Source organism: Ursus arctos, unplaced genomic scaffold, assembly GCF_023065955.2.
Source record: "Ursus arctos isolate Adak ecotype North America unplaced genomic scaffold, UrsArc2.0 scaffold_8, whole genome shotgun sequence".
In the NCBI taxonomy this organism is placed as follows: Eukaryota; Metazoa; Chordata; class Mammalia; order Carnivora; family Ursidae; genus Ursus; species Ursus arctos.
This window is the reverse complement of record NW_026623100.1, coordinates 30,397,684-30,412,585: the sequence shown is the minus strand read 5'-3', so window position 1 is coordinate 30,412,585 and position 14,902 is coordinate 30,397,684. Positions and strand designations below refer to the sequence as shown.

Here is a 14,902-nt window from a genome sequence, read left to right as displayed (position 1 = left end):
ACTGTACACCTGGTGAGTGGAGTAGAACTCTAGGGGCCACACACACTCCCACACACACCTAAACCACACTTGCTACACACACAGATTTCATGAGCAGGCATCACCACCCAGGATGAAGACAAGGACAAATTCCTTTAATTCTCAAATGCTCAGCATGCATATTATCCCTCGTTTGGGATTGGTCAGGCTTGGGACATCCATGAGACATGAAATAAGGAGCACGGCATTAAATAAGGCAGGTAGTTCTGTGGGACAGTCGTGGGCTGGAGAGGTCTGAGTTGGCAAGGGAAATTTGGGAGTCAACAGCAGAAAGAGGGCATTTCAATCCCTGGGCACTGATGAGATGAGCCAGGGAGAGGGTGTAGACAGAAGAAAACAGAACCTGAGACCAAACCCTTGAGCTGCTCCAGTGTTTAAATGTGGGTGGAGCAGACTAAGCAGATGTGGGCGGGGAAGGAAGAAGAAAACCAGGAGAGAGGCTGACCCAGAAACCAAGTTAGGGCCCAGAAGGAGGAAGTGGTGAGGTCGAAAGGATTACGACAAAAACATGGCAGTCACTGGGGGTCTTGACAAGGGCCATTTCAGTGGTGCCAGGAAGCCAGGGACCTCAACAGTGGGTAGAGAATTCATTCTAGAAATTTGGGTGGGAGGGAGAAAGGAGAGGTGGGGCTGTAGCTGGGGGATATGAGAGAAGGGGAGTTTTTCATGTTTATTTTTTATGCAGAAGGGAATGATTCAAAGAGAAGGGGAGGCATCAAGGCAGCAGAAAGGAGAAAGAGAGGCTATGCCAACCAAGGACTGAAGTCCTTGGGAAGATGGGAGAGGGTCATCCCACAGGAGACAGGAACTGGCATTTGTCAAGATGAGAGATATCTAGCATTTCACGTGTGAAGGAAAGGAGTTAAAGTTTATTCAATTTAGCGGTGAGAGAAAATACTTCTTGCTTCTTTCCCTCCAGGTGGTTTGTGTTTATAGGTGGGCGTGGGAGAAGTCTCCTTTAACCGCAAGATTCCTGGCAGTGGAATGAAGCCTGCCTGAGCTAATCAGAATTTCAAAAGGCTTATTTAGATGCACTTTATTGTATCAAAAGGGCATGGGTTTGGTGTGGGCTGTTTACCACTATCTAGGTCGCACTTATTAAAATATAGAAATCTGAGCTCTCTTTAATCCATAAGATGAAAGCAATTATTTCCAGACAGCAGCGAAAGTACAAAGGAACATTCCATCAGCGTGGCCTCAAAAATGTAGAGCTAAAAAAAAAAAAAAAAAAATACAGCGAGTGTTACAGTCAAGTAGTCCAGGAAGCCAGTGCGACACACTCTACTCTGTTTTTGTCCAGCTTTGTGAAATAATGACCTAGTCTTTACCCACACTCACTAACAGAAGAGCAACCAGTCACCGTCGGGAGTGAGCGTGACGGGTGTTGTATTCCTTGGACATAGCACGGATCGCTGGAAGTGCACTACTGCTGGTGAAATTCATCTTCCAGAGAAAAAGTTATTTGGGTTTTTTAAACCTTGTATTTCTCCTCAAAAAGCAAGGAAGAGATATCCAAGGAAACAGAAAAATATGCAGAGAAAGACATCGTTTCTAGTTGATTCTTGAATGCCCCCCGTGAAGTTGGTGTGAATATGCATTGCACAAACGAAGGAACGGAGAGGCTTCCACGGGTTTGAGGAAACAGGGAAAGTGCTTGCGATCTTGCGTCATGAGTAGCGCTCCCTTCAGAATCCAACCTGTAGCTTCCCCGTCCTTCCTGTAATTTCCTTCGGCATTTAAGCAGTTGATCTTTGTTATAAGTTCACAGGCTCTCTTTCCAGAACTCTCTAGACATTTCCTGTTCTCTGAACACTGGCTACCACTCTTTGCCCCTCCTCCTCACCAGAGGATTCTTACTCTTAAATTTGCCCCAACAGCAATTACCACTTTCCAGAACACATTAATTAACGCTAGTTGAACAGAACAACAAAAAATAATGTGTCTGCTCTGGGTTAGGTAAGCATTGACATGTTGCCCTAGGGGGGAACCACAAGCCCAATTTGGTTTTTCTGGACTCCGTGGTCTCCATGCCCTCCCAGATCCAAGTGAGGCAGAGGGCCCAGAGGAAGCCATGGGGTCCAGTCTGCTTTCCTTGACCACCTTGCTCAGGACATCCTGCAGCACCTGGGAGATCACGCACCACTCAAGTTTTCAATGAAGTTTCCAGGGCCTTGTGAAGGGTGAGAATGAGTGGAGAAGTCTGGGAGGGGCCCGTCGGCTGAATACCAAGAGGAGTGGGGAGCCTGCCAGCAAGCCCTAGAGGGTGACTCAGTGGGAAACAACTTTATAGAGAAGGGTGATGAGTAGGGATGTGGCCAAGAGAGGCGTGAGGAGAAGACGCCTTTGACACATTATAAAGTTAATGTGGCATGGCGGTTTAGTCAGCATTTCTCCTGGTTTGTACTGAGATCTCTCCTGGCCCAGCTTCTGCTTACAGTCCAGCTCTGAACCCTGTGGGACCCTTGCTCATAAGGGGGCTTCTCAACCATCCCCGAGAGAGCAAAGGAAATCAGTTGCCTTTGGAGCAACTGATATCTTGAGGGTACATGGTGACCACAAAAACAAAGAGTTGTGTTTGTGGTTTGGAATGTCATTCCCATTGTGAGGATGCGGGTAATCCTGGGTATGCAGAAGTTTGCTTGTGGTTGAATGTGGGACAGATTACAAACTCTGGCATGTGTTTCTAAGAAACACTGATACCCTTTCCTTTGGGGGTTATTATTAGACCAAAGATGTCATGGGAGGAAAACCCCAACCATGCTGATGGCCGCAGACTAGTCCCCGTCAGCTTGGCTGTTCGGGAACACCGGCACGAGCCGCTGAGCCAGTCGGCCAGAGAGGCCGCGGGCCACGGGCTCTGGTGTGTCCTGAGTACAGCAACAGCTCCAAGTGGCCAGTGTCAACTACATGCAAGATATGACCTCCCTGCTTAGCCTCTGTACCAACTAGAGAGTCTCATCCAGAAAGAGTTGGGTGGGTCCCAGTCTAAATTATAAACCCTACTTTAATACTATTTTTTAAAAAAGCCTTAATTGCCAAGAAACGACTATGTTATTGCCTGTTTGTATAGGGGGCAAGGGGAGATTGTGGAACAAGGGTGGGGGACAGGCTTCTTAATGTTTACCTTTTTATATCTTTTTGGATTTTTGAACCGTATGAGCATATTATGGATTTTTTTTTTTAAATAAGAAGAAAAAAACCTCATTCTCCCAGCAAGTTTCTTCTAGCCAAGAATTTCGGAATGGCGTTTCTTAAAGTTGCCTAGAGTACAGAATTCACACCCATAGATCTTTATCAGGCATGTGCTACATGCCCTTGGCCTTTGATTCAAGGTGACTGCCTCCCAAAAGCCAGGGACTCCTGCATGACAAGCACTGAATATAGGCTAACGTCCCCAGTTTCCATAATCTCGTGGCCCTTGAGAAAGATGTGAAATGAGATAAGATGATTCCCTATATCCCCAATCCCAAAGGGGGACCCCAGAGAGGTAGAAGGGTCTTTTGTAGACTGAGGGGAGGAGTAATCAGCAAAAGCCCCCCCCCACGTCTGACACAGACATACCCCACTTTCCGCTGGCGACCGTATTCTGGGCTTATTTACCACCACAGCCATGAGGGGCTATGACGGAGTGTGAAGGAAAGCTGTGTGCCTCCAGATGCATTTTTTTTAAATGATTAATTTCTTTCTAGAACCTTAAAGTAGTTGAAAAAATATTCAAAGATTGCAAAGTGGGTGTATTAAAACTGACATTATTTTAAGTTTAAATATTTGACTTACACCCAAGTAGAATTTACTATCATTTTAGCTCTGCTTAAATTAATTAAAAATTATTTAAGATTGTCACTTAGTCCAAAGCAATTGTCAAACATGGCAATTCCCTCAATTAAAAATGAGATAAGCAAAGAAGCATATTTGGAAAATACCCAAACGGAGTTTGCTTCCACTAAGGCTGGGGGCACACATTTTTCCTTTTGCCTCAGGCTCTAATACGGCTCAACCTGGCACTGATTTTTTTAATTTAAAATTTGGATATTTTGTTCATCATGGATCTTTTGTGGCATTTTGAGAGCATAATTCTGATTTTTAAGAAATACGGTGTTAAAATATTATTTTTCTTGATTGCTGAGTTTTTTGATGTCCCCTCAAATTTTGCACTGAAGGTAAGTACCTCACCCTAGTTCTGGCCCAATTAACCACAGTGGCCCAAAGGTGACCTTCACCCTATGGATTTCTTCCTGCATCACTGCTGTCAGACTTGCATCTTCATTCAAATGGTACCCAACTCAACAGTCCTCTCAATGCCCATGACTGAGGAGCCATTTTCCCTCACAGAACTTGTTTCTGCATTATTCTCATTATTCAGAGCCCTAAGTCCTGGAACCTGCCCTGGTAATTCTCTATTTTCCATGCATAAAGCTACTCAGAGAATCACCAGCCGTTGCCCTTCAGCCTTTGGCTAGATGGAGTCTACAAATGTAATTCTCTTAATCTCTTGCAAGGCCCTTAATCATTTGTAACGCGCTCTGCCTGATCCAGTGTCCTGATGGAGCCACATCCTGATGAAGCAGGGTAACAGGAAGGAAGAGTGACCCAACGATGCATGAACAACTAACACCCAACTCCTTCCAACGGTCCCCGTTCCTTCTCCCGACACCACGTGGGACAAGGGGCATTCTAGTGCCTCCTTTTCATTTCCCCAGCTGACACCCTTCCCCCCTCCAGATGTCTACCAGCTGGAAAAGAGGGGTGGACAGTTGTTTCCTTTGTAAAGAGCTACAGTATGAATATAATTTTCCACATGCTGACTCATGGGACTGGCGGAGCCCCGGGATCCAGTACACGGTTCCACTCCTTTGCCGACTTCGAGGGTAGGGTGGGGAACTGACTTTGATCTAGTAATTTGAGTTACTCTTTGCCTCCATTATTCCCACAAAAAGAACACTTACTCCCTTCTGCAGGCAGAAGACAGACTCAGTGACCTCTCTCAGTCTCCTCCAACCACAGGATTCCATCGGGCTATTATTAGAATCATCTGGACAGAGCTGCAGTGTGACACGAGGCGTCTGGGTGTGCAGAACCAAATGAAAATGTTTATGGGTGTTCCGGCACACCAAACCACCTCTGATTGTCTTTCTGGTGTCACTCAACTTTACTCGGGCTATTTCTCTGAGCATTTCTTTCCAGTAAACGCTTCTGCTTCTTTTCCTCAGTCTGTTCGTTTCTTTCACCTTTCTCTCCTGTTTTCCCTCTTCACTAGGTTCCACTTGCACGAAGGCAGGAAGCCTCATTCCCGCTGGTACCCACCACCACGCCCGGAGCGTGGAGTGCAGCAGGAGGCGAGAAGGTGGGCTTTGCCACCGGACAGTCCTGTTCGGATCCCAGCCCTGTTGTATGCTAGCTAGATGGGCAATCGGGTGGATTACCTAATCTGTCTTTGGGCCCCAGAATTCTCTTCTATAAGATGGGATGATAATATGTGACTCACAGAATATTGCGGGGATGATAGCCGGTCGAGGGCAGAGCACAGTGTCAGCATCGAGCGAAGACAAAAATATTAGCTGTTGAGTACATAAACGAGCCTTTGCATGATAAAAAATAGCTACCCCAGAAATGCATGAGTGTGTTCCTACTGCACAAATTCAAGAATACAGAAGTCCACAGAGGGAAAAATGAAAGAGCCCTTTCAGTGACTGCCCCTCCCCTCTCCCTGCCTTCCTCTGCGTTAATAATAGTTCTTTCTTTCTTTGTCTCTCTTCTTGGGGGGAAGAAGGAGTTAATTATCTGATCTGTGAATTTGTTCTTACTTTAAAGATCCTAACGTTCAGAAGCATACCACCTCCCCAAATTTGAAGATCCCCTTCATCACCTCTTTTCTCTTACTTCTGCTTCTGGAGGTGACCACTCTTGCTAGAGAGTTTTCTCATCTCTATTCTATAATTTACATATATGTAATACACACACACACACATACACATTTAGGCTTTTTAAAAAATATATACATCTTTCAAATATTTTTATGTTGCAGAACTCAACTATGTTTACTGCCCTGAAACTGTTTTTTCTTACTTAGCCAAGTGTTTTCAACATCTTTCCATTTCAGTACACATAGATCAATTAAATTCTTTTTAATGGCAATATAGTGTTCTGTAATGACATATGTACTCTGACTTACTTATTTCCTATTGGTGGATATTTAGGTCATTTACAAAATTTCACTGTCATGTAAATAAATACTTTTAACCTCTGCAGGCTGAACACCAAGTAACATCTTTGCCGTCATCCACACTGGCAGCTGTCCCCAGTGTGGCCTTGAGGCAGTCAGCCCCTCTACTGTCAGGGAAGCACCGTGCTGGGTCTGAGCAAGGACCTTACGAGGCGTCATTCAATCCTTGCACCACCCCACCTAGAGCCATGCTGGTGGCTGTCATCAAGGTCCAGTTCCTTGGGGAGCCCAGACAATCTAAGTGTCCCACAGTCAGAAAACAGGAAAGGCAAGATGCCCTCCCACTGGGTTTGCTTCTTTGAAAGCCTGGCCCAGGAATTACGAGTGATAAACAATTTGTATTTCCCTGGTATTTGAAGATTTTAAAAGTGAGCAAATGTAGATTTTAAGCATGAGTCACTGCCCAGGAGCATCCACTACAAAACCCAAAAAGGAACATCACTGGAGTGAAATGCTGACACGACAGCAGATGGTAGAGCAGTGTGATGAGCACGTGTCCACACGCCGCAGGTTTCCCATAAAGCTCTGTTGAATGAATGGGGCTGGAGGTGGAGGGAGGATGAGGCCTTGAGAAAGCTTGAGCAGAATAAAGATCTGGAGCGGCCAAGAGAGCATCATGGGTGCTAACATCTGAGGGTTCCCCCACACCGCAATTCCCTCCCCTGAGAGCCCTGGGATCAGGGGCCGACGGGCACAGGAGTTGAACTAGGAACAGTGGAAGCATTCTCCACATGCAGGAGATGGCACGAGCTACTGGACACGGGAGAGGCAGCCCAGGCTACAGCGGTTCTCCAGAAACGTCAAGGACCATACACATATTAAGAAGGCCATGAAGAGGCACCCAGAAAGTTCCAAAGTACCATCAGGAAGATGGCACACCTGAAAGGGTTTAACCGAAGAGACTTTGGTGATGATATTGTTGATGGCAGTGGGCAAGGTTAAAAGAACCACAAAAGGGTCTAGTCTCTGTGGGGAGCCATCATTTCCCTGAGGCCTAAAGGAGGTGAGGGGAAGAAATGGTTTTACTGGAGCCCCCCCTGCAGAACAAGGGCAACCTCATGGAACTGTGGCCACAGAGGACCCCAGCCACAGCCAGGACCTCAGTCAATCAGGAAGAGGAAGGAGAATAACTATCCAGACCCCTCTCTCTCTTCCCATCCCTGGATCTTCTGCGGACTGCAGTGAATCCCAGTGGCCAAACCCACCAGGAAGCCCAGCAGGGCTCAAAGGGCAGGGGATGGATCTGGGCAGGGGGGTGGGGAAGAGATTCAACATGGCCAGTCAGCTTGGGGTTTCAGAGGTGGGGGTGAAAGGCAGCAGCCTGAGCTCAGGTGGGATCTGGCTCAGCCAACCTAAGTGAGTCCCCAAAGCCCCGGCTACACTGCCAGCTTCCTGATGCCCACTGGTTTGCATGGACTGACCTTGGCAAAGGAGCCAAACAAATCTCCAGGATAAAGGTGCTAAACCGTCTGCAGGGGTGGTAGACCACTTCCAAGTCCGTCTAGAAAAGTGAAAAAGTGCAGGTTACCTAAGAAAGCCTGGGTTCATGTCCCTGGCACTTTCCTGCAAGGGGGTGAGGGTGATTTTTGCAAAGTACCAAGGAACCAGGAACACAGCTGAAAAGAAATCAAAACATCTGAATACCTTGGCCTTGAGATAGATAGATATTCCTTTTGAGATAGGGGCCCACCTCATTCTGACCACTGCAAAGGACAGAGAAGACTTCTGAGGCATTAGGGATAGAAGGAGGCCTTGCTTCCCCCCAGGAGGAAAGTCTTGCCAAGCAGAAAGATGAAGCATACTGCCAAGTCCAGGAAGACATTCTCAGGGCAGTGGTGGTGGGCAAATTTTTATTCCTGCTCCATAAAAGAGAATGGAATGACTGAGTACGTTAAGGATTTGTTCTCAGCTAGCACACCAGCAGTTCTCGAACTCACGCGCTATGATGTCCATTCTTCATTGGTTTGCCACGGAATTTTGATTAATATGTACAATTTGTTTTTGCTAAAATTTAGAATGTGTATTACTAGAGTCCTATCTGGCAGATAAGATGTTTTGTCACAGAAATTTTCCAATGTCACGCTGAGTACAGTTTATGGCAAGTAAGAGGTACAGGGCATGACATAATAACCATCTAGCACCGAATGAAATTTGTGGATTTACTAAAACATGGGAGAAAACACAGGCCAGAATAACCTGTGGTTAAACATTGAAGTTCTGGAGCTAGAGTCCCTGGGTTCAAATTCTGGCTCTTACTAGTTATGAGCTTATAGGTGAATTTCCTCAGGGATAACATAAGGGTAATTCTACTCACCCCTGTAGATTGTTAGGAAGATTGTAATATTTGCAACATGCTTAGAACATCACTAGCACGTAAATATTAGCATCACCTGCTAAATTATGCTATCCTTCATTCACTATTCACTCAAATATATATTGAATATCTATTATGTTCGGGCATTATGCTCTGGGGATAAGTTGTAAGAAAAAAAAAAGACATCACTTGCCCTCATGGACTAGAGGCAGAAACAGGAATCAGTAAACACCCAAACAGATATGGAGTCGAAGCTGCGTGAGCGGCGGTGCTTGGAGCCAGGAGAGCTGGTAATGACTCGTCGGGGGCTGGCCTTCCCGAGGACATTTACATGCGATCTGATGGGTTCACCAGGTAGATTCACAGTAAAGATGGCCACAAAGACCAAATATATATTTCTTATTATAGATCACAATATTGCAGGCAGGTAAGCCTAGGAGCAGACACATCTTGAAAGTGTTGTAGATTCTGGGGGAAAGGGTGACAGACGGCTGGACAAAGACGCTGGTGGAAACAAAATGAATGGGAGACGCCATTTTCCCTTCTCAGAAGCACCTCTGAAAGGAGAAGGCCTCCATGCCCCGCCGCCTGGCATGGGCTACATGCCGAGAAACGTAACTCAGACCAGGGCAAACCCGTCAACAACGTCTCAGCACCATGGCTCCCGAGCGGGCATCAGAGGACTTTCGGAAGAGGAGCACGTGTTCTTCCCTGGATGAAGTCTGTTTTCTGTCTTGGAGCGTTTCACCGGGGGCAGGTATGCTCTTTACGGGGCTGTAGGCAGGAGGTCTGAGGGTGCAGGCCGGCTGCTCGGGCGTATTGGACAGCCCCTCCTCCAGCCCCCAGGGGCTGCGAGATAAACCCTGCATCCACGTGTGGCTCATTGAGCGTGTGCTCCTGCCTCCGGCTGAACGTACCCGGAGCACGGTGTGGCAGATAGGAGACAGCTCTGGGGTTGGAGATAAACAGGGCTAGAATTAATAAGAGAACTGATACTGGGAGCGGGGGGCTGGGTATGACGATTGTACCCCACCCATCACTGGATGAAGACTCACTGTAAGAGAGGGAGATGTGCGGAGGGCTTGTGTAACTCTGTCAGCCAGTTAGCACAGTGCCTGGCACGTTCTAGATGCTACTCACTGCTATTACTTCCTCCTATGCGTGTCTGAATAATTTTGCTTCATCTAAGATCTTGGGTAAATGCTTTGGGTGTTAACTTTTGGAGGGGGGCATACTTCTTACCCAGCAGCTGGCTCTTTCGTGGCCCCTGAGGCTTGCAGTCATCCTGGGGTCTCCTTGCCTCAGAAGAAAGTCAATCAGAGGCTCCCCAAACACCATCATTCCCTCACATACAGCCTGGCCCACACCCAGAGTAATCACTTTATGTTTCTCTCCTCTCCCCATGGCTCTCAGATTGGAAGGATCTGGGAGAACCTGTCAGAGAGGAACCACCAGCCCAAGGGAACACTGCTGCTTCCTGGAGGAGGCTCCTGCCAGGGATCCCCTAGCTCTTTGCAAGGAGCCACCGCGGAAAACCAGCCTGCCCTGGGTCTAGAGTAGCCTCAGAGATTTTTAAACCAACCACCAGCTGGAAAAAATTTTTGGCTAAGTCCAAACTTAGCAGATAAACTAAAAATAATAAGAGCCTACTGGATACTGAATGTTTGTTATGCACCACTACAATTGAAGCACCGCGTTCTTACAGGGGCCTTCTGAGGTGGATGCTACTAGTATCCCCATACTAGTGGGGAAACTGAGGCTTAAAGAGCTTAAGCGCCTCCTAAGTGAATAGAGTAGGAGTCCGACCTCTGGGCTCATGCTGAAGACCGTATTTATCCAGCTTTTTCCCAGAAACGACTTAGGCCCTTCGGGTTTCTCCAGCTCCCCTTTCCCTATTCCTCCGAGCACACTGCAGGATCGTTAACAGGAGATTGTGTTCGCCTCCTCTACCACCTCGCCTGGCATACAGTAGGCACTTTACACGTGCACGACTCTCCCCACCCCCCACTGCTTCTAACGCCAGGGCATTACTCTGGTTAACAGTTGAGATCCCATCTTTCACATGTGTCTTCTTTAACTGAACTCATGGCTCTTGGTAAGAGGTGGGTTAAAGGAATATCCACTTATCTTTTTATCCAGTGAGACTCAGAGAACGCCTACCCTGCGCCAGGCTCAGTGCCAGAAGCTGGAGATAAAGACATGAACAAAACCCCTCTCTTCTCAGAGCTGACACCCTGGTCCGGGGTGAGAGACAAGCAAATGGCTTGTTTTCATAGAGAATGATGGGGGTCAGCACCTGGGTTTGGGGGACACAGGATGGAGCACAGTCATCCAAGAAGGCTTCCTGGAGTCAGTGTCTGAGCTGAACTCTGATGTGCAAGTGAGTAAGAAGAGGAGGACATTCCAAGTAGAGGGAATAGTGCAAACACACAGTGAAGAAATAAGCAAGAATAAATAAAAAGCCACGACAAAAAAAAAAGCAACCATGAGTGGCTAGACCAGTGGTTCTCAACAGGGGTGATTTTGTGCCCCACGAGACATTTTACAACATCTGGAAACTTTTCTTTCTTTTTCTTTTTTTGCTTATCTTCACTGCATACGTGTGTGCACATCTGCTATTGGCATCTAATGGGTAGAGACCAGGGGTGCGGCTAAATACCTTACAAAACAGAGACAGCCCTCACCAAGAAAGAATCCTGCCTGGCAGATGCCAGTAGTGCCGACGTTGGGACACTCCGGCCTCGATCACCAAATGTCAAGAGTCTCACAGCACCTGGATGATTAAAAACTTCATAACGCTAGTGCACGAACAGATAGAGCAGTGGAACAGCTTCAGAGGAATTTAAATGTATTTAGTATATGAGAAAGGTCACCTACCAAATCCAGTGACGAGCTGATAAGTGGCATCGAGATTCCTGGACAGCCACTGGAAACAAAAGTCAGCTGGAGCCATACCTCACACGATCTACCAGAATAAACTCCAAATGGATTAAACATTTACAGGGAAACAAGCAAACCAACCAACCAACCAACCACAAAAGTACCAAGAGAAAATGTGGGAGAATTCTGTAACAATCTGAGAGTGGGAAAATCCTTCCTAATTATGATTCAAAAACCACAAGCTATAAAATAACAAATTGATAAGCTTGCTAATAGAGGTAAAAAAACAAACAAGCAAACAAAAATGTTCACAGCTTGTGCGTGCCAAACAAAGGAAACTTACATAAGCAAAGTAAAAACACAAATGAAAACCTGGAAAGAATGCGCACAGTTCAGCAAAGGGCGAATCTCCTGAAATTTTAAAGCTACATGAACAAATCTCTGAAGAAAAGAAAATATGAGCAAAGGGTATGAAAAGATCCCTCCCAGGAGAAAGAGAGATACAGTGGCTTTTGAATATAAGAAAAGATGTCCAACCGCCGTCATGATAAGAACAACGCACAGTAAAAACGCTGAGATGCTGTTTTGTGTTTTTATTAAACCTCCCAGGCCGGCAGAAAGCTGCGTGTGGAAACACGGTTTGCTGCGAGGACACAGACGGTCCCACACACCGCTGGGGGCGTGTCAGCTAGATAGCCCCTCGAAGGCAACTTAGCAATATGTATCAGAGTGCCTATGTCTTCTGACAGAGCAATCCTGCATCTCAGAGCTTTCTCTACAAGTGTATGTATCCGCTACGCGTCCGGAGTAACATATGCTGACGACTAGAAATTGCAGCAAAAGATTAGAAACGACTTAAACGTTCCTTTAGCGAGAACTGGTTAAATACACCAGGGGTCGACACATGAGCCCATGTGGCCTCTGTCTGCTTCTGTAGGGCCTGCAGCCACGAACGGGTCCAACATTTTTAAACGGTTCAAAAAATTGAAAGAAGAATGATTATTTGTGACACATAAACATCACACAGAATTCGAATATCAGTGTTCACGAATAAAGTTTTATTGGAACACAGCCATGCCCTTTTGTGTGAACACTGTCTACGGCTTCTTTTGCTCTACAGCAGAGACCTGAGTAGTACCCACAGAGACTGGATGTCCCACAAAACGTAAATGTTACTACGCGCCTCCCCCCCCCCCCCGCCCCGTGCAATTGAATACTGCAGAGATACAAAAACAATCGAGAAGTTCTTCATGTCTCGCTATATTATTATTGAAGTTTTAAAAAAGCAGTTGTAGAAAGTGTGAATTCCTGTTATCATTTGGGTAAAAAAGGGGAGGATATAGTTGTATTTTATTGATTATGCGTAAAAATTATCTGGATGGAAATATATGACATGAACCAACCATGGTTATCTTTGTGTCTGTGTGTGTGTGTGTCAACATGTTACCTACTTGAAAAAGTTAATCAAAAATTATTTTAAAAATTACACCATGCTCCAGTACACCAGCACAGGTGCTTGGGCCTGGCTGCAGCGGAGCTGGGGAGTGGCATCTGGATGGTGATGGGGCTGGAGATGTCTGTAAAGCCTGATCGAGTTTGCATTTTTGCAAATCCTGAGGCCAATCAGGAGCTCTAAAACAATGCAATTCTGGAAACCAGAAAAGGGCGGGTGGAAGAAGCTTGGGTGGTTAGAGAGAGAAGGGGCTGGGGGCGGGGGGGGGGGGGGGCAGCGCTGCCTCTGGGAGAGGATCTAGAAAGCTGGAACCAGGAGCAGAAGGGAGACTGACCTTTTTACTATACATCCTTTTGTTGGATTTATTCACGTGTTTTCACCTCCATGTGCATTTATTTCCTATAAAAATGCCATTGTTTATTTTGAAAAGAAAAACCTTTCAGGGAAGGTGTGAGGAGGGCCTGAACTGGTGGTGATGGTTATGGGATGGGAGAAAGGGGGAAAGTCAGAAGCCCAGTTACCAGGACTCGGTGGCTCAGTAGAAGTAGGGGTGGTGGGCCTAGAACTCGGCCCCCATCTCTGAGGACCCGGGGAACAGAACCTTGTGGGGAGGAGGGCCGGAGGGTGGAAGGTTTGCCTGCCTTGAGGTGATTTCCGGGGCCACAACGCAAACCTTCAGGAGGCACAAACCATCACCCGTCTACTCTGGGCCTTTGGTTCCACTTTGACCCCAACAAGCCGTCTCCAGCCTGGACAGGATCTAGGGGCAAGCCCTATCTTATGCAGATGATAAGGCCCAGCCAAAGCCACCAGGAATACTGAATACTGACCGGGTCCCTTCCTCCCACCTCCTCTCAGTGCCCCTAGCCCCTCTCCTCATTGCCCTAAAGGGAAGCTCTGCATGCCCAGGCTCTGATACTGGGTTTCTGGACTCTTGCTAGGCCTTTTCTTTCTATTTGTGTGTATTATCCTTGCCCCAGTGACATTGCACCAGAAAGTCTTTGAGGCAAAGACTAAAGGTCTTTGTGACCTCATGGAGGCACACCATTTCTTTCCATATGGTAGGAGTGCACAAATGTGCTGATTGGCTGATCGATGGGGACCCCCAGTCATCTCAGCAGCCCTGCCAAGGCACCTGCCCTCTGACTCTGCGGAGCCCAGACTCCCAGCACAGGAAAAACTCCCCCAGGGCCTAGAAGTCAAGGGTCTGCTCAGGCATTCCTCTCCCTCCAGTGGTTCTCCACATTCAGCCCTTCTTTGCCCAGATGGTATCAGCCACACGGAAACCCATTAGCCAAGAGCTGTATTTAAGCAAGTGTTGTGTTTGGACATCAAAGGAAACGTAACAGTGGAAATGACAATAAACAGCAACGCTCATCATTTCAAAGAGACAACATCAGTGCCTACTGTTCCAAAGAGACCCTGGAGTGTCAGTCACTTTATCTGCAAACACAAACTGCAAGTCACCTGCCTCTTCAGGTATAAAGAGAGCTCATAATGCTTAGAAAACGAAATCACTTTATAACTGCCACTTACTGTTATTGTTCATACGAGCTTTGGGATTGCAGCAGTAAGGATCCCGGTCTGCTCTCCACATAAATGAGGGTGTACTCTCGGTACAGTGGAATTAAACAGGTATTTAAGGGCAACGGCAGCCCGGATGTCCCGACAGAAAATAAACCCACAACTCAGCTCCTCGGAGACACTGAAGCTGCTCTCACTCTGAGGGCGGGGCCTGGAACGAAGTGGCCTTTGGTCCAGGGTCAAAGTCCTCCGCTCTGCCCCAGCGGGAAGGGCAGAGGCTGGGCAGTTCTCACAAAGGAGCCTCAGGGACCTGGCTCTCCACCACCCCCTCATCCAAAGGGAGAAAGGTCCTTTCCTTCCCCCTCCTCTGGGCAGAGCAGAAGTGGAAAAGGGTTACTTATTCCTAACGTTATTTATAGCTCAGCAAACGACTGCTAGGTCTCCAGCCTCAGGTCTGGGAACTGCCTTC

The 14,902-nt window shown here is 47.0% G+C and overlaps 1 long non-coding RNA gene across 1 annotated transcript in view; it reads right to left on the bottom strand.

The window, feature by feature from the left end:
- LOC113244961 (uncharacterized) overlaps positions 1–14,662 on the bottom strand; it is a 55,751-nt gene extending 41,089 nt beyond the window's left edge. The window contains exon 1 of the long non-coding RNA XR_006407964.3: positions 14,446–14,662. This is a non-coding gene — a long non-coding RNA (uncharacterized LOC113244961). The remainder of the gene's footprint in view (positions 1–14,445) is intronic.
- Positions 14,663–14,902: the final 240 nt, after the last annotated feature.